Source organism: Rousettus aegyptiacus, unplaced genomic scaffold (assembly GCF_014176215.1).
Source record: "Rousettus aegyptiacus isolate mRouAeg1 unplaced genomic scaffold, mRouAeg1.p scaffold_m13_p_3, whole genome shotgun sequence".
NCBI classification, from domain to species: domain Eukaryota; kingdom Metazoa; phylum Chordata; class Mammalia; order Chiroptera; family Pteropodidae; genus Rousettus; species Rousettus aegyptiacus.
The window spans coordinates 159,919,298-159,939,095 of NW_023416306.1; positions in this window are offsets into that span (position 1 = coordinate 159,919,298).

A 19,798-nucleotide genomic window follows, 5' to 3' on the forward strand; every position below is an offset into this window, starting at 1 on the left:
TGTATATCATATTAAAAAAACAATGCATTTCATGATAATCCTCCTATTCTAGCCAACTCATTCATTTTTTCTTGCTCTATCAGAATCTCCAAGGAACATAAATATTTCCCACAATACCAAATTTTCTCTCAAACATAAATAAGAATTTAAAATTAAAAAAGAAAATAAGAAACATGAAAAAAATTGAGTGAAATTAGCAAAATTATTGGTTTGTATTTTATGCGACTGAATATCTGTAAAACATAGTTTATTATTGCTTCCCTTTAACATTTAGAATCAATCACCTTAGTTAACATTATAAGCTTTTGTGTGTATTCCTTTTGGATTACTAAGCCTTTTGTAGAGCCCATGACTATGGAGATAGTCACCAAATATTTTGCATGTTGGTCTCGGGCTTATCAGGGTAGACCATTCTCACTTCTGCCCTGTGGATCCTGGACTCACATGTTCTGGTCACAGCAGAAACTAGTTCAAATGTATATACTACTTCCTCATAGAAAGCACACCAACCCCAAATACAGTGTTTTCTTAGGGCTGATATTGTAACTACATCTTTTACTAAAGAACGACTTTTTTTCTACATGATCAACTTCTGATAAATGGGCACATGATAAAATGAGTGAATTTCACTGGCCTGGTGCTTTGACTAACACAGTTGGTTAAACTGAGTTCCTTGATCTGTAACAACAGTGTGTGTGATATCTTGGCGATGGGATAACACTTCCCAAGACACTATATACACTGGCAGAAGCAAAGCAGAAAGGAGGGTTGCAGTAAGGAAAATCACCCCCTCTTCCAATATTCCACTGAAAGGTCATCTCAGGACATTGTGCTATATTGGAGTCTCAAAACTCATGATTGTCGATGGCACTTTGTACCAAGCAATGGGATCTACCAAGGCAATCATAATGAATGGGAAATCCATCCATGGTCCTGAGCCCATGAATAATTTCCACTGCTACTGCTAGAGATACTTTATTCCTGAAGGCTTTGAACAAGCAGTTGAGTTGCTGGAGGAAATTCATTTCAATCCATAGAGATTCATCTTGTTCACAGGTTTATGAAACATACTGCCTACAGTGAGGTTCTGTATGTGTGTGTTTAGCATTCAAATGTAAAACAGTTCTGAAACTCATATTCTGAGCCCATTTTCTTTGAGCCTTCTAACATTTTCTTCCTTGCCCAAATACATCCGGCCAAACAATCAGCTATGGCTCATGTACCTATGTAAATCCATATATTCGTTTTTATCTCCATACAATACAAATGGAAAACGAAAGATTCTGCTTGATGTTCACCAACTGGAAGAATCTATCATCCCACTGTCTTTCAGGAACAACCTTACGGAGAGTTGGAATACTTCAGAAGCCACCTGCACTTAGCGTCAGCATGCCAAACAGTACAGTCTGTCTATACACCAGGCCCAACACATTTTTTTCTGTAGTCATCTCCCAGTCAGAGGAACTCCACTGTAGATTTTGCTAGGTGCCAAAGAGGCAGTAGCAGTGCAGCAATTCTAAGCCCAGGGTGAAGTCATGTGGTCATGCAATATCTTTGCTTGCTGGTTTGTCAATTTCCTGAAGAAATAACCACAGAGTAGAGGATGGGTCTCCACCATGCATGAGACCTTCAAAGCTGCCTTCCCTTAGCTTGGGTGAATCTCTTTTAGTCCCTTTCCCTCTCTTTGTATTTTTTTATTCTACTCCAAAGAAACTTTATATGATCTTTTCAATGGGTTTAAGCATTGACAATAATACAGGTTGTGAAGGTTAAGACTGGTTTGGCAAACTTATACTTTCACTCAACCATATACTTCTCTTTAAGAAAAGGTCAATTATCTGTTTAAATAGAATCAGAGAAGAAAGGTAATACAGAAAGAAAATAATAAACATATCATGCAATATAAAAAAAATTTGTCTGGTCATACAAATTTTTTAATTCTTATAAGTGTAGCCAGATTACATTCCAAAGAAGAACCAATGAGAATCAACACTTAGCTCTTTTATTATGTCACCTTGCTATTTAGTATCTCACCTTGCACTGCCTTTCATACAGGGTCATGATACTGTTGTACATCATTTTGTCTTTCCATTAAGAATTAGTTGTTTGCAAAACTGTGAAATATAGAAAGTGTACCTACGAAGCCACTTCTTCCTATTTTCAGTGCATTTTAATCCTCTTTGCCCAAGTCCCTGCTCTTCTTCCCTTCTTAGTGTCCCCAGGGTTTCCCAGGCCCTTTAGTTTAATAAAGAAAAAGGTTTTGTATGGAATCACACTAACATGTTAGATGAGTTAATATTTCTTTTCCATGTAGACCTAAAAAAGGTAAAGCTTCGCCTGAAGTAAATAATGTTTACTGACTGGTAAATTTCAAGCACACCGACACTTGGGAATGGCATTCTGCAGTAATTAACTTTGGACCTCCATCATGGGACCCAACTAGACATTTCTGAAGGGACTATCTGTTAGAAAGGTGTGTTGAAAAATCAAGTTAATGATAAAGCAAAAAGCTATGGTTATTAAGGAAGGGGACCCAGCAAACCTTTCTCCAGGTTTGGTCTTTGGGAAGCCTTGTAGTAAGTAGTCCACCAGGCCGCACAAGCAGCCCTCGTGTTGTAATGTCACTAATGATCGTATGGTTGACACAAGTAAGATCCCTACAACCAGGGACTTTAAAAATCTCTTGTGTTTTTTGTCATTTCCTGGAATTTTTCTTTTTCGATATTTATCTAAGCATAAGGTTCATGCAAAGGTGAATATTAATCGCAAGGTTTGAGAAAAATCTTTTAGCTCATTATGTGTGATGAATATGTGAAAAATAAGCTTAAACTGCTGCCAAAAATGTTTCTTGCAACTTTTTAATTATGATAACTTCCAGAAAAGAAAAAAAATGGGTAACTTTGAACTGAGTGCCTTTTGTAAGTAACCCCATGTGAGGAAATCTTGCTCTTATAGATTTAAACGTTTTGCATTTCCCTGATTTGCATACCTATTAAATCATAACTTTGATGCAGTATTTTTTTTAACATTTTATTATTAATATAGCTGACAGTCTGAGTAAGTTCACACCTCTCAGAAGTCAGTGGGGAATTTTAATAAAGTACCTAAAGACTCAATTTGTGATTAATTTAAAATAATTTTTCTGAATAAAAGGAATATACGGTTCCTTTATTTTTATATACTCTCCTTTTATTTTAAAATAAATATTCACAATATAAAGAAACGAGGGCAACATCAATTTTTACCAATTGTATGCCAAAAAAAATATGCCAAAAACAGAAAACACATGCTCAACTATACTGGTATTTAAAATATTGAATGTGCTATTCATTTTGCTCAATAATTTGCTTTTTAAAGGGATTAAGATATTTAATTATGTTCATAAAATAACTTTATATAGTAAGCATGAATCCAACTAATGATTTTCAAAATAAAAATGATTAAATTGGGGGGCTTTTCAACCTAATAAAGACTTACTTTATTTATAAATTGTTTCTTTTATTCCTTAGGGAAGCTTTGCTCAATATGTAGAATTAAACCAATGTCTATACAATTCCAAATCACTTATAATCCTTTTAAATAAGTCTGGGGAATATGTGTATACTGCACTCATAACTTTTTTTTAATTGATTTAATTCTACTTTGAGAGTAATCTGATATTAAAGATTAGCTAAATATTAGTTTGTCCTTAGGCAGAAACTAGTTGGATACATACTTTTTTTTTTTTTTTTTTTTTTTTTGCTTTCAACATATTTGGGCATTGTGTAGACAACTTAACAAGTGCTCAACTCACCCAGCCTTTCAGCAGTTTTGGCGAACTCAAGGGAAAAACAAATATAGTAACACAATGAAGGATAATGCATTACCCATTTTAGTCTATTGTTTTAGCTTTTGTTGGCTCACTCTTTGCCAAGATCAACATAAAAGAAACTTCTAAGTTGCCAGTGAAGTGCTGACAGGGAATAGATTGCCATCCCAAATACCAACATGTATCAGTGTTTGTTTATGTAAACGCAGCTTCCCATTCTTTTTCATGTTGGTTTTAACTCGAGGCTGAATATAGACTAAGTGTGACAGAGGAGGCTTATACCTCCAACACAATGGTAGTCACAGAGCATGTGGTCTAGAAACACTTGTCAAGGCTATCTTTATGTTTTATGATATGCCATTGATAGGTATTCTCATATGATATTCATCACATAAATATTACTGATTCTAATCAATCACAATGAGTAGAAAGTCTTCATGCCCACGCCATGCCTCTTTCTTCCCTAGCATTGTCTCACTCTTCACAATTCAGCATTTGATCTACTGACCTACTTTCCTGTGGCCATGCATGGAACATACCTCTCCCTGACTCTTCTGAAAGTATTTGGCTTTGCTTAAACCAGCTCTGAGAGAACTGTCACTGTGATCTCTTGGGTGAGATTAATTCTCGGGCCTGCTGGCCTCTTAGCCAAGTTTATTATTAATAATAAATCACAGCTGGGCCACCCACTCCCTCTGTCTTCTCTCTTTTTCAATGGTCTCCAGCAATCTTCTTTAACTCTCGCTGTCATGATGCTCAGGATTTAATAGGTCTTGCTCCTGCCTGATCCACACTGAGAACTCACATTATTTTCACTGTACAGGTTCATGTCTATACAGAATTAGTCAGAATATTCTGAAGCATTAGCCTAGGCTGTCAAATGAATGAAATTTGAGCAGACTTTACATGAAACGAATTAAACAGTAAGCAAATTAAGAAAAAAAAATCATTTATTCCCTTGGGCTATCTTCTTCAAACATATGTAAATTTTAAAGCAGGATTATTTCATTTCAAAATTGTCCTCTCATTAACATTTCTAGTTTATATTATAATTGGCAGGTAGGACATTCTACATTTCCTGAAATTTTTGAAAGTATTGTTACATCTACAAATTGTAAAGCAGACAGTGGACCAACTTTGTGGATTAGAAATGTTAGTAATCTATACATCCCTCACTTTCCTGATTAGCAAGTTTTATAAGTCATGCTTTCTTAGCTCCTGACATATTCTTAGGGAAGCAACTTTGGTAAATTTAGAATTAAATGTAAAGGCAGCTTTAGATACAAAATCACATAGCGCAAAATAAAGCCTTTATTTTTAAAATCTGGCACTTTGGGTTAAAAATTCACTTTTCCCTTATTTTATAAAGATCATACAAAAGCCAAATAACTTGGTTTAGAATTCATTAATCCAAATTCTTCCTTGCCTATCCAAATGCAATTCTGCCCATCTTTTTTAAAAGCAATCTGATCTTATTCAAGTTCAACTGCAATACATTCAGAAAGACAGCTACTCACCTCACCTTCTCTCCCTCCCCCAGCCACAGATGATTCACTGTGATGAACGTAGCCATCCAAGTCCTCATTTTCAGTGATTGCCAGATGATCCACTGGTGCAAATGAAGCTGGAAAAGCCCACTGGAGGCTTCTGGGAAGATTCCCTTCCTTTATAAGGAGATAGAGAAAGAGAGGGAGAGGGAGAGAGAAGGGGTGGAGGGAGAGAGGGGAAGGGAGAAGAGAGAGAGAGAGAAAGAGGGAGGGATGGAAGAATGAGCAAGCAATGTGAGAAGAAACAACTACATTTACCTTTTTCTTCTTCATCTCTTGCAATTCCCTTCCTTGGTCACTGTGCTGGAAGCTTCGTAGCTGCTGCGGCCATCTTGCAGCCATGAATGGAAGCCACAGAAATGGTGGAGAACTGGCCTTGGCATCATCTCTCTAGTGAATGAGCCAAACCAAAAAAGCTCCTACTTTTGTGTGTTTTCTGATATTGTTTTTGTCTGTTTTTTTGGTGTTTTTTTTTTTTTGTAATTAAAACCAAAAATTTCATTGTTGATACAAAGACATAATCTTTAGAGATCAATCAAAAGTTGAGATATTTCATGTAAGTGTAGAAAAGCCCATTGTGGGATACTTTAAATGTTTATGAAGCATATGTAAGAGAAGTAGATGCTCAGAAGTTAACATTTCTTATGACATGTGGAGCTGTTTTCCCAGAAATCTGTGATACAGGAAAATAATTCAAGCTACACTGGTCTAGGGCAGGGAACCACTTATCTCCTATATGATTCCTTAGCATTCAACTCATGCCTTGATTGTAGGATTTATCACGCTTTTTTTTTTGTAATGAACAACATCTGTTTGTCTTTCTTGTGAGTTTGTAAGCTGGTTGATATTTTTATATCTGAAGTAGATTTCATTTGGTATATACTGAGAAATTGTTGAATGAATACATACACATATATTACATACATACACACACACACACACACACACACACACACACACACAGAGTTGCTCCTCAACTTATGATGGGTTATTTCCTGATAAACCTATCATCCCTGAGTTGAAAATATCTCATTTTAAAAATGCATTTACTACACCTAACTTACTAAGCATCATAGCATAGCACAGTCTATGTTTTAGGGTGCTAAGGATACCTACACTAGGGTACAGTTGGATAATTATTTTCAGTTCATCTCAAGAGTAATTGTCTTTCTCTTCTTTTTTTTCTCTCACCAGAAGCAAGAGACACAATAGGATGTGAGAGCACAAACTACAGTATCCAAAAAGCACTGGCAACACAGTACACTGGAGAGTATTCATTGTTTATACTCCTGACCAAGGGGCTGATTAGGAACTGCCAGCATCGTGAGAGAGAATCCTACTGCATATCACAGCCCAGGAAAATATCAAAATTCGATATTCAACTTATAGTTTCCACTGAATGAATATCACTTTTGCACTATCTTGGTCAAAAAATTCTAAGATGAGCCATTATAAGTAAAGGACACACACACACACACACACACACACACACACACGTGCACACAATCCCCTTCCCCAAAAAACTTTTCTCTCCCCCATTTTAATTACTCATAAAGGGCATAAGATTATATACATACTTATATATATATATATATTATATATATATAAACCTCTCTCTATATACATACATATATATACGTGTGTGTGTGTGTGTTTGTGTGTGTGTGTAATCAGTGTTGATGATGAAAACCCACTTTACCTTGTCTCAAGATTTAGTGAGCAGGGTTGAAGATATAAAGTTTTGAGAACAGCTTGAATTAACAATAGGAAATAGAGAAGCGATGACAATTTACATCCAGAAACTCTAGGGTGTTGCCATAATATATGAATTAAAAAAAAAATAAAACAATGTTCAGTACTGAATGCCATTCTTCTTACTGTATCAGATGAATTCTAGTGCAAACAACAACAAATTCAGCCATTTCAGATGGCATCCCAACAGGCCTCAGGACCCTTCTGATTTTCTTTATTATCTTGTTAGATATCATGTCATTTTCGCTCAGCACACACTTACCTCAGTCTAAGTTTAATGGATTTCCAATTGGGAAAGTGCAATATTCAAAGTTTTCAAAAGCAGATCATTTCAGGGGTATGGCTGTTGGAAGGTTTCACTTACATTCCTCTAATCATTAAAATATCAATGAGAGCGACTTAAAGGCTAAGCGACAGTTATACTTTCAGTTACTCTCTGACACCACATCCATTCAGGGCAAAGTGAACTGAAACTCCATCAGAAAAGAAAATAAGGACCATTCACAGTCAGAGAGTTCATTATCATGATATTTTTCTCTGATGCTTTAAATTGTCTTTGTGGATGGATCTGAATTCATAAGTTCTTTATATAGCTCTAGTTTACTTTAGTTGTTTGAGATCATTTATAGAATAAGGCTCACCAGGAAGGCCCTCAAAATATATTCAAATGGATGGCAATTTTTATTGTAATATTTTAAGCAAATAACCCCTCCTGAGCAACATAATGAAGGTAAACCTAGAACGAAGGCCCTGTAAATGAAAAAGAATACACTTATTAGAATTGGATTCCTGGCTCTTTCAAGCAAGGCATTTACATTTTTCTGAGCCTCAATTTCTAATCTGAAAAACAGGAATAATAATATTTATCTTAGATAATCCTCTTGATGACAAAGAGAAAATACCTACAAAAAAGTTCTTGGTGTATGGTAAGTAAGCACACCATAAAAATAAAAATCAGTTAACCTCATTATAATTATTAACATTTACTCTATTTTAAAATTATTTGGTGAAAGTTCCCAGAGGACACATAATTGTATTATTGTATGTTGTGTTACTAAATTAATGTAGAAACCTAAATCTAAAGTAGCAGAAATAATTAGCATAGAATAAAAAGAACAAAAGAATATCATATGAATAAGGTAATTTTATCTGTTCTTAAAAGAATTCATCATTGCTCAACCATTATTCAGTAACTTATTAATTATTTAAATTCTCTGATAATCATTTCTTGAATTAAAGCTACTTAATAAATTTACTCTTTTATTTTTCTTAAAATTGTGAGTATGCTTAGCAAAATGTATTCTTTTTTAATATGGGGCATAGAAATATATGAAGATAGAGCTTCTCCCATTCCAGCTCATAAAATAATAAGAAAATACTAAATAATAGTTTTATATAAATACTAAATAAATTTAAAAATAATAAAGAAAATAAAGTTACACTCACTTACACATGATGGAAGACTTAATGGAATATCTCCAGTAATTAAGAAAATCACAAAACAGAAAGGATATTATTAATCAATTAATTACGAATTAGATTTTTAGCAATAGATAATCGATAATTGTCTCAGGGATATTATTGAGGATCTTGAAGTAAAAGTAGAATTTATACAGCCATGTCTAAAGTATAATTATATTTTAAGCAGAGAGACAAGAATCAAGTGAATTAAATACTAGAGTCATAAAATTTCTTAGCATGTTTATTGAAACCAAATATAATAGGCAAGAACAAGACTAGCAAGGTTGATTTAGGCTGAATTATAGGAGACCAAGCAAGTGTTAATAGAAATTTTACTAGTTTAAAGGACTCAATGATTTAAAAAAACAACAATAAGTTTATACTCTGGTGAGCAGAGTAGGAAGAATACACAGATTAAAGAGTGCGTCAACTGAATTATATAAAAATATAAAAAACTAAGAGGCAAATTAGAAATTTGAAGAACATTTTATCACATATAGTATATACATTTCAGAATAAAGAGCATTTAAGAAGCAACAAGAACAATAAATTTTTTAAATACTCTGAAAGACAAAATGGCCAAAGTTTAAAAACAAAAAATTCATCAAATAATATAAAAAATTAAAATAACCACATGAAAAAATTTAAGCAGAATAAATAAAACTTAACTACAATTTTTAACTTTTTAAGCTGATAAAGTATTATTTTAATAACAATATGATTTGCCAGTGAAGGTTCAAGGAAAAGGTCCATGTCCTTTATACCTTGGGTAAAGGATGGTTCTGATCCAAGATACTATTTATATAAATTATTGAAATAATATATACACACAAAAGATGGAATTACATTTATACACTAAAATTGATGCTGATGAAAATGTTTTTAATGTTAAAGTATATTAATAACATATTGAATTTAAAAAGCAGCATATAATACATACATTTCTCAAAAATAAAATAAAGACAAATACACATAAATAAAACACGTACGCACACAGACATTTCCAGTTCATAACTCTGTAAACAGAAACAAATACCTCTTTTAAAAACATATGGACAGTAGATCTGTTTTCATTTTATGTTCTGTATTTTCCAAATACACATTTTATTCACATAAGATTTCTTAAATTATGAAAAATAAAAATAGAATAGTCATAGGGAAAGCATAAAACAATCACAATATTGATTTTTTATTTACATTAGCGGTAATGTAGATAGAATTAGGACAAAATCCGTTGGAATGGAAATAAAGATGCGGGTGGGGAGAGAATTATAAAAAAGATTTTACGAACTTACAGGAAAATTTATATTTGGAAATCTACAGATGTATAATTTCTTGTGAAAGAAGGTTGTGAGGTTTTTTATAAAACTTTCCATAAATATTTTGGGATCCATAGTGTATAGGAAAACATCAACTGATATATATATGTGTGTGTGTGTGTGTGTGTGAATACACACACACACACATATATTATATATATATTTATATATATATATATAAAATTTTAATTCTGTATACTGACATGTTCAGGTCAGCCTGGGTGAAAACATTAAGTTTATTTACATTTTTAGGAGAAAAAGAACTAGAATGTTATATTCTTATGTTGCCTCAAAGGTTAATATTCTGAGTTCACCATCTCATCTTACAGACAACAGACGCTCTTTTTCAATCCAATCTCATTGCAGATTGTACTACCTTTGATGTAGTGGTGTCACTGAGGTGAAGACATTGACTGAATAAAATTTCCCTAAGGGGATCTCAATTAGTCCTCTCAGAGAGCCCTAATAAAAGTCAAAGAGGAATTCTCTAATTGTAAATTTAAATCCTACTGACAGGGCCTTCAAATTTGAGAGGCTGCGTTTCCCTGAGTTTTGGGATCATCACAATCTCTCTCCATCTTCAAGTTCCCATTTCAAATGTACAATTGTCTCTTGGAGTTAGTTATATTTGAATGGACATTTTTATAAGGTGATTATCTAAAAACCCTCATTTCTCTCCAGGCCTTGCCCTCAGGAACACATGCATGTGTATATATCCAAGACAGCTTGAACTTTCTTAAATCTAACATCTACATTTCAGTGGAAAAAAATATTGGAACGCGAATACACATTTTATTTTCAAGTGTGAAAAAAAAATTGCAGTGAAACCTCATTTTTATATTTGTCTTACAAAATAAGTACTTTTTTTTCTTTTAATAACAGTAAAACCTGAGCTGGAGCACAAATTAATTTTGTCATGAAGGAAGGAAGTTACCTCGGTAACTGACTGTAGTGTCCGGACGCACTATCTGGTGAGGTATCCTAGAGATTCCGGACAGAAGCATTCAATAGACTGAATTAAACTGCTTGTACTGTATGGTTTATTAAATCTATCTGAAATGTGTGCTGCCAAAATCTACAAAATAAAAAGGAGAGATGAGGTAAGTTATCACACACAGAGTACAGTACAAGAGAGCAAAAGGATCATAGAAATCCGGGCATATAGCTGTTCATGTCCTTTCTTTCTCACCATGTGAGGGTGCTTGGGACCAATGATACACACGCGCTCTGTCTGAGAAGTGCAAGAGTGGGTATGCCTGGTCACCTCTGTAGCTCATTCTCAGACTAGCAGCTCTGGATTTTACAAGCTTCTTGGGGAGAGGACGTTTGGCACCAGAAAGAACGTCACCAAACTTAATTAGACCTCTTGATTATTGTGTGTCTTGCATACCTCATGTATATTTAGTTATCATAAATATTCAATGACTTAGACGCTGCATATGCATTTAATGCCTGATGAACATTTAGTGTCTCTTACATTTGAAGCCTCATGTATATTAAGTGTCTTTAGTATTTCAAGGATGTTATGTTTCATTTTGGTCTTTCATTTCTTCTACTCAGTTGTACTATTCAGCAACTACTTATCTATTCTAACTCATGAGTTTCATCAGACCCATCTGCTTTCTTTGTCTTCAATAGCAAATACTCTGAAGCAATACAACATATGCACATTACAGATTAAAAATAATATTTGCATTGTTCTATGCCAGAATATAAGACAGAGTCTTCTTTTTCTTAAAAGTAACCCTTAAAATATAAGGGAGAGTCATCTTATATTATAGTCTGTATAGCAGAATTATTCTTTTTTTCCTAAATAATAATTTTAATATTTTTCTTTAAAAAATGTTTTTATCATTTGGGCATTAATGATTGGGGGGTCAAACACTATAATGTTTTATTAGCTTATCAAACGGCTGTGCATATTTTAAAGGCTCTTAAAACATGTTGAATTTCTTGAACTGATAAATTAACAATGATAATTAAATTCAGCCCTAATTAATATTTTTCTTTAGAGCATGCATTTATTTCTGAGAAAAAAATTCACTTCATGAATTTCAGTGTTTTTCCAAGAATTTCAAGTTCAGTAAAATTTTATTTTTAAAATCAAGTTTTATACATTAGATAGGCATAAAATTTAAGTCCTGTTTGATGAAGCTGTCTCCCTTTAAAAGAAATATAAAAATTAAAATCATAAGGATGTTCTAACATGAAAGAAAAAAATGCTTCCTGTAATATTAGTAACATCACAATCTGGTATCATACTAATTAATGCAAAATTTTATAACAGCATAGTTCTTTCTTAATTACTTTCTGTTAGACAACAAAATATCATTTGAAAAAAAAAACTGCCAGAAAACATACAAATTATCATTAGTTTGGTAAATTTATGAGATTCTCCTGAACACTTCTTGCATATATACACATATGTATATTTGGGTTTCTGGACCCAATAACAATGTGTTTGTATGTCTATATGTGTGTGAGTGAGAAGCTTCCACACACCACCAATTAATTATTAGACACTAGCTGGATGCCTTATAATTTAATTTGATTGGGACCCTATCTACCATGAGACAGCATCACATTCCACTGGTTAAGGGTTCAGTACTACAAGAATGCTCTCCCCTCAACTTCAGATGCCAGTCACAAGCCTAGGTTATCACCTGTGCTTCTGACCAATCACCTATAGATTAGAGGTTCCAGTGACACCCTCTCCTTGGATTTCAGACACCAGTTACAAGTCCAGGTTTTTACTTGTACTTCTGATGGACTTTTTATAAATCGGAGGTTTCCATGTCGCCCTCTGTGGGTTTGATTAATTTGCCAGAATAGTTCACAGAACTCAGAGAAACATTTTACTTACTAGATTACTGGTTTATTATAAAAGGGTAAAATTCAAGAACAGCCTGGTCAAAGAGATGCATATAAGACAAGGTACAAGGAGAGGGAGCAAAGCTTCCATGTCCCCTCAAGGCATACCACTCTCTCTGAACGGCCATGTGTTCACCAATCTAGAAATTCTCCAAAACCAATCTTTTATGGTTTTTATGCAGATTTCATTTCATAGGCATGATTGATTACATCATTGGCCATTGGCAACTGATTCAACCTCCAGCCCCTCTCCCTTCCCTGTATGAAGGTCGGGGGGTAGGACTGAAAGTTTCATCCTAATTATAATGTTGGTTCTCCTGGCAACCAGCCTCCACCCTTACTTGTGGTGGTCTAACAGTCACCTTCATAATATAACAAAAGACACCTTTATCTCTTATCACCTAGGAAATTCCAAGGGTTTCAGGACCTCTGTGTCAGAGACTAGGACAGGACAAAGACCAAATATGTGTTTCTTGTTATAAATCACAATAGCACAGCACACACATGAACAGCGCGCACACACACACACACACACACAGAGGTGAATCATTTAGAGCTTTTATATTTAGTAACAGTTCTTGGGGGAGTGACTTTCATATGAGATGTCAATTTAGTTATGACTTTTTAACAGACTTTACAAAAGAAATTACATAAGAACATTTCAGGGAAATGTCAGAATATCCTGCAAATGAGAATTTGTATACCTGGACACACATTCTCAGCAGCAACATCATACAGTTTTAGAAGGCTACATCTCAAAAAAAAAAAAAGTTAGATGAAATAGAGTATGCTTGGAACAATAGTGACAATAAAGTTAGAAAGTGGTTCTAGTGTTGATGAAGACACTGATGACCAGGATTCAAATTAAAAAGATGAAAAAAATGGTTCCATGATCTGAAACAATAGAAACACATTCCAAATTATATTATATAGTATGTAATTTTATATTACTAAAAATATGTATTATAAGTAAGCAAATGACTATTTCATCTGCATTCTTTAATGTTTACATATTCAAGTTGACCAAAATTCTTCTTTTTATATTTCAATAATTAAAATGAGAGATTACCTTAAAATCTAACATCAAAGCTATCATAAACATAATATGTAACCATTATAGAACTTGAGAATAATACATAAAACCATAAAAAAGTTTCAAAAAGTGCTATTGGCCATTAGAAACTGTTCATATTTTGTGGTATTTCTCATTTTTCTAAATATATTTACATTTATGTAATTAGTACCAAATGTGCATATGTATATAGATAGATAGATATTATATATATGTGTGTGCCTGTGTGTGTATATATATATATATATATATTAGTGTGTAGGTATTTATATGTAACAACTTTTCATCATGTAACATCGCTAGTAATGAAGTTCATTTTGCGACAAGACGAGACCTACCTATACCCCACCACAAAAAAGTTATGAAAAAGTAGTTTGAGTTTTGCTTCAGTATTACAAAAAATATTGCAAATCTCCACTTAATACTTTATCTGAGCTCCTCAAAGCAGTGCTGCCTTCATTGGTTTATTGCTGCCAATATGGTCTGGTTAATAATTTTTCCAGATAGCTTTGTATTATATGCATGTTGTATTCTAGGCAAACAAAAATTGTATTAAAATTTTTCTGAAAGTATGAAACTAGCAATATTTTTATTTCAAAAATATCAAGTTAAATGTCTTCAGGAAATTCCAGTAAATAAAATGCAATTTTATAGATAAAATTATATAAACATTCAGTATCTATACAATTTAAATATATTTTTTAAAGTGTCAGAATATAGCCTTCGACCTTAAATAATTACAATAATCTTCCTAAACTTAAAAAAACTTCAATAATTAGTTTAATTTTAATGCACGCAAACCGCAAATCAAGTAATAATAATCTCTCTGAAAATTCCTTTCATTAGTAATTTGTAATTAGATCTGTTTTCAAATACCATTTTTCTCCTGTTAGCCTCAGGTTATACATTCAAATTTATGTAAAAAGTATGCAAAAAGTGCCTAAATCCCTCAATACCTTCCAAACACATGCCATATGTACCTTATTTGGGAGGTATAAATATCAATAAACATTTAGCAGTTCAAAAATATATACCGTTATTTTCAAACCCACAATAGCATGAGATTTGTGTATAAAACAGAAGGGATATGTTAAGAATTAGTATCCTCTGTTTTCCATTCAAAAGTCTGGGATGTCTATATACAGGTTAAGAAATATTCTCTCTGACTTTGGGGCATGAATCAATTCTAAACATGATTAAACACCATTCATTCTGGCATGACTGCTAGTGTCTGTTCCAAGAAGGTCCAGAGGTGAAAAATTTTAAAAATTAGGCCTCAGATGCATCTAATAGAAAGAGCAGAGGGAGCTGTGGGGGGTGGAGGGGGGTGGGAAAAAGCCTCACTGTCATGTGACTATGCCTGCAAGATAGCCACTGATACCGTTTATCAAAGACGGTCCTCGAGGGTGTTCAGAAGAAGGATCCACATTTTGAATGTTTAATCAACCTCTCATGTGTGCAGGATTGAGATGGAAATTGCTCAAGGACTTCCTCAAAGGTGTGCAATAAGGAGCGGATTTTTTCTCATATATGTGGAAGGTGTATATCACCCGTGATGCTCCTCGAACAGCCATTATTATAAATCCAAAGTGATTTTTCCAATAAAAGGTACATGATGCAGGAAGCAGATTTACACATGCAGTTTGTCTCAGGATAAATGTGAGATTTGCTCATTTGTTTCGAGCACAGGAATTATAGTACGGATTTTCCATTGTACAATGACACATGTTCATTGGTTCCATTCTCTCTCATTCCTTTTCCCACCTTCATCAGGGTGCTGAACATTTCTTTGTGAAAAGAAAGTCGGATGTGTAAAAGTTCACCTCAGTTAATGATGCAAAAGAATGAGTAATTCCTCTTTACTTCTCTCACTAAATATGCATGTTAAAACCAAGAACTAGTAAACTAGGAGTAGGTGGTAAGTTGTGGTTAAAAGCATCAACTGAACTTACATTGCTTCAACTCCTAAATTATATGGCCACTTAATACAAAACTTTGAGAAATTGCAGAATTATGCAAAATAATGTACGCAGATCTTATAATTGAGAATTAAATAGGTCTCTTTATATAGTATTTTTAAAAGAGATGCTCAATCAGCATTAGCTCTTATGATTAGTAATATTTATGTTGAATCCTCTAGTGTTAATGTTGCTTGTTTATATTGGTTATATTGAATAGTGTTGTTGTGTTAAATTACCTAGCTTTGCAACTTTGGAAATGTGTAGCCCAGAGTTTTATCCTGCTCTCCAGTCTCCATAATCTCAGTAAACTCTAAAACAAACACCAAGTAATAAAGCATAATCCTTCAGGAAATATAAGTAGACAGAATCAATAAATCAACATTTGGATGATTTGAGCCAAATAGATGATCTGTCACGTGATCATCTCAATCTCCACAAATATGGGAGATAGCCTGATTATTCAGCCAGGAATTATGTTTGCTGTATCTATATTGTTGGGAAAAAGGTAATCCTACATGCTTGTTTTTATATATATATATCAGAATTGGCTGGAAGATAATGAGTCAAGGTAATTAAAAGATCATAGCTAATATCAGGCCACTAAGAGCAAAGGTCCAGGTGATTAATCATTATTGCTGCACAGGACAATTATATTCTGTCCAGTTCTCAGTTTTAGAAATTCATCAGACTGTGACAAATATTTACAGATTTTACAGTTTTTAATTGAGCACTTTCCAAAGATCCAGCTTTATGCTAGTTGCTAATAATGCTGAAGGAAAGGTAGGTAGTACCATTTCCCAACAAGCAGCTTACAACCTTATTGAAAAATACATTTTTGATAGACTTGATCCAATACCTATTTCCAGAAAAGAAAATTAAAATGTAATTGTTTATTGGCAAAGAACACATCTACTTCTATTTTTTTATTTGTTTTGTTTTTTCAATGAGAGAAATTGAATTACTTAAAAATGTTATTATCAAAGGTTTTGGATTTAAGAAATTGGTAGACTTATTTAATAAAGACCATCATCCTTACATAGACACATTAGACAAAATATTTTTTAAAAATTTAAATAAGAAAAAGGAGATATCTTCAGGTAAAAGAAATAAACAGGGATTCCCATAGCCAGAGCAGTAAATGTGAGTGGGAGTCCAGGAGCATATCAATCTCAAATATAGGCTCACTCAGCTATTGTTATTTGGGTATTCATTAAATTTTAAGGTCTTTTTTGTGTGTTTTATGACTTAATTTTATTTTGTGATTATGTAAAATATTTTCATAGTTCAAAAGTTAAAATTATTTAAAAAGGCATGTTCAGGGAGGACGCATTCTCTTTCCTATTCTACTCTACTCCTATAGGTAACTATTTTCAACTACTTCTGTAGTCTCTGGTTTATACTTCTTATGTGTATATACGAATATACACATATATGTGCATATGTGTTTGACCCCATATGTGCACATACACGTGCATATGTGTGTGCGTAAGAATATGAAAATAATCTTAGGAAAGTATCTGTTCTATATTCTGAAATGCTTTCTCATGAATTGACGTGAAATTTTGTCACAGCTCTGTTTAATGTCTATGACATAATGATATTTTTTCTCTGCATGTCAATTGATGTAGTAAATTGCATTATAAATTTCTTATACTGTAATATCTTTGAATTGTTAGAAAAAAACCCACTTTGCCATTATATATTATTATAAGGTTCTATTAGATTCTGTTTTCTAAGAAATTATTTAGTATGTTGCATGATATTCATAAGCAAGTTTGGTCTTCAGTTTTCACTTTAATGTCCTTTTCTCATCAGGTTTAGATTTCAAAGTTACAGTTATTTTATTTAAAAAATTAGGAATTTTCTTTTTTTCCCCTATATTCTGGAGCTATCCTAAGTTATGTTGGGATTTCCTAGTCTTTGAAAGTTTGGTAAAATTCTTCCATAAACCCATCTAGATTTACTTATTTTTATGGAGGCAGGGCTTTGTGATAACTTTATTTCTTACATAGATATTTCTCCTAGAATATTATCCATTTCATGTAGGCTAACAAATATATTTGCATATAATTTTGTATCTGAAATCTCTCATGTTATTTTCCCTGTTATTTAGGATGTGTATTATATTTACTGCATTTATTTCTTTGTGTTCTCTGTTCCTTTGTTTTCTTTTGTATATATTTTAAATTTAAGAAAGTTTTTATAGTTTTTCTCCTAGTACAGCTTTAATAATACATTTTATAATAATAACTTATGTCCTTTACCTTTCTTAGACTTAGAGTATTTGTTTTTATCATTTTAAACAAAATCTCTTCTAATACCACCTATTATCTAAACGACATCCAACATCCAATGTGTTTGTTTTTTTATGTCCCATTTCTCTTAGTCCACAATTTTTTAATCATGTTACTTCCATATTTATCCATCAAAATATATAATACTTACATCCTGTCCTTCAGCCCTGTCGCTACGTTTGCTTCAATCTTAGATCTACCATGAAATATGTTCAATTGTCACCAGAAGTCTTTAAATATTAATAAACAATGAAATTAAAAACATTCTTGGACAAACAAAAATCAAGATTTATTTCTCAAATATAGTCAATGATTCAAGTGCTAAAGGAAAAACTTCAATAGAAGAAATTTGACACAACATGAAGGAGCATGATACAGGGGACCGTGACGATTAAGTAAAGTGGTAAATGTAGAAAAATGAAAGTATTAACAATAAAATAATCTGAAAGTAACAATGATTAATGCTAGTGGGACTTAAAGAGAAGATGGAGCTAAAACATTAGATAATAGTAGCATGAACAATGAGAAAGGATAATTAGTAATAATCAATTGCCTTATATTATTTGTGAAGGTAAAAACAGTCATTAATTTTGGGTAGCAACACTTTCAGTAACTATAAAAGACATATTTGGCCATTGCAGACCACTGTCACAGACAAAAAGATACTCTCCTAGAAAAAAATAAATCTAAATGTAAGTTAAGTAGGTATCTATTTACAAAGTTACATCTTATTGCACAATGCCTTTGAAGAGAATATATTTATCTTATATCATTTTAAATACAGTTATCATTGATAATTTAAAATCCTTTTCTGGCTGAAAGATAAAAAATAACTCAAATTATTGAACTTTATAACATCTACAAAAATAGTACAAAGATATAATCTCATATACCCATATCAATTTTAAAAGAGAGAATGGGCCATTTTCCATATTTATATGTTAGGAATTGAAATTTTTAGAGAATATATTTCAAATTATAGTCATTCATGTAGAGTTCATATTCAAACTCAATTTTTTTTTATTTCATAATACAAACACAAACTGAAGACCTACTTTAAAAAAGTAATCAAGTTTTAATATAACCTTTTAAAGGTACATTCAATAACTACCGAATATCTTATTGAGTTAAAAGAAAAAAACTATAGGTCTGTATTTTACTCAGGGATCCCAACAGGGACACAAGAATAATTTTAGCTTTGGAAATATAGTTGTCTTCTCCAAATAATGAGAAGGAAAACAGAATGAAGTTACCTTCAGTACCTTGTAACATATTCAGATTAGATACTCGAGTCTATAGGGAGTATCTGTGACTAATACACAGGGATTTTTTTCAGAGTAATAATTCTGATATTGCAAGACATATGTCTAGACACAGAGAGAAAAGAACAACATATTTAAAGATCAATTTTAAGTAGAGAGGCTGAAATTCAATGATGTTATTATAATAGTTGACAAAGGCCACCAAATGAAGTAATGTGTTGTCTTTTGTAAAATGTAGTGAAATGTTTTAAGTTTACTGGATTCAAAAAAAAAAAGAAAAAGAAAAAGAAAGAAAGCATATATAAAGACAGAGGGAGTTAGGAGGATGGGAGTGAAGAAGGGAAGAAATAATGAAAGAAAAATTCCTAAGTATAGTATTGCTTTCTGGTTTCTATTGATGGTTTTCCAAATTCTCCCAACAAAAATGCAGAATGTAAACCAGCATATTTAC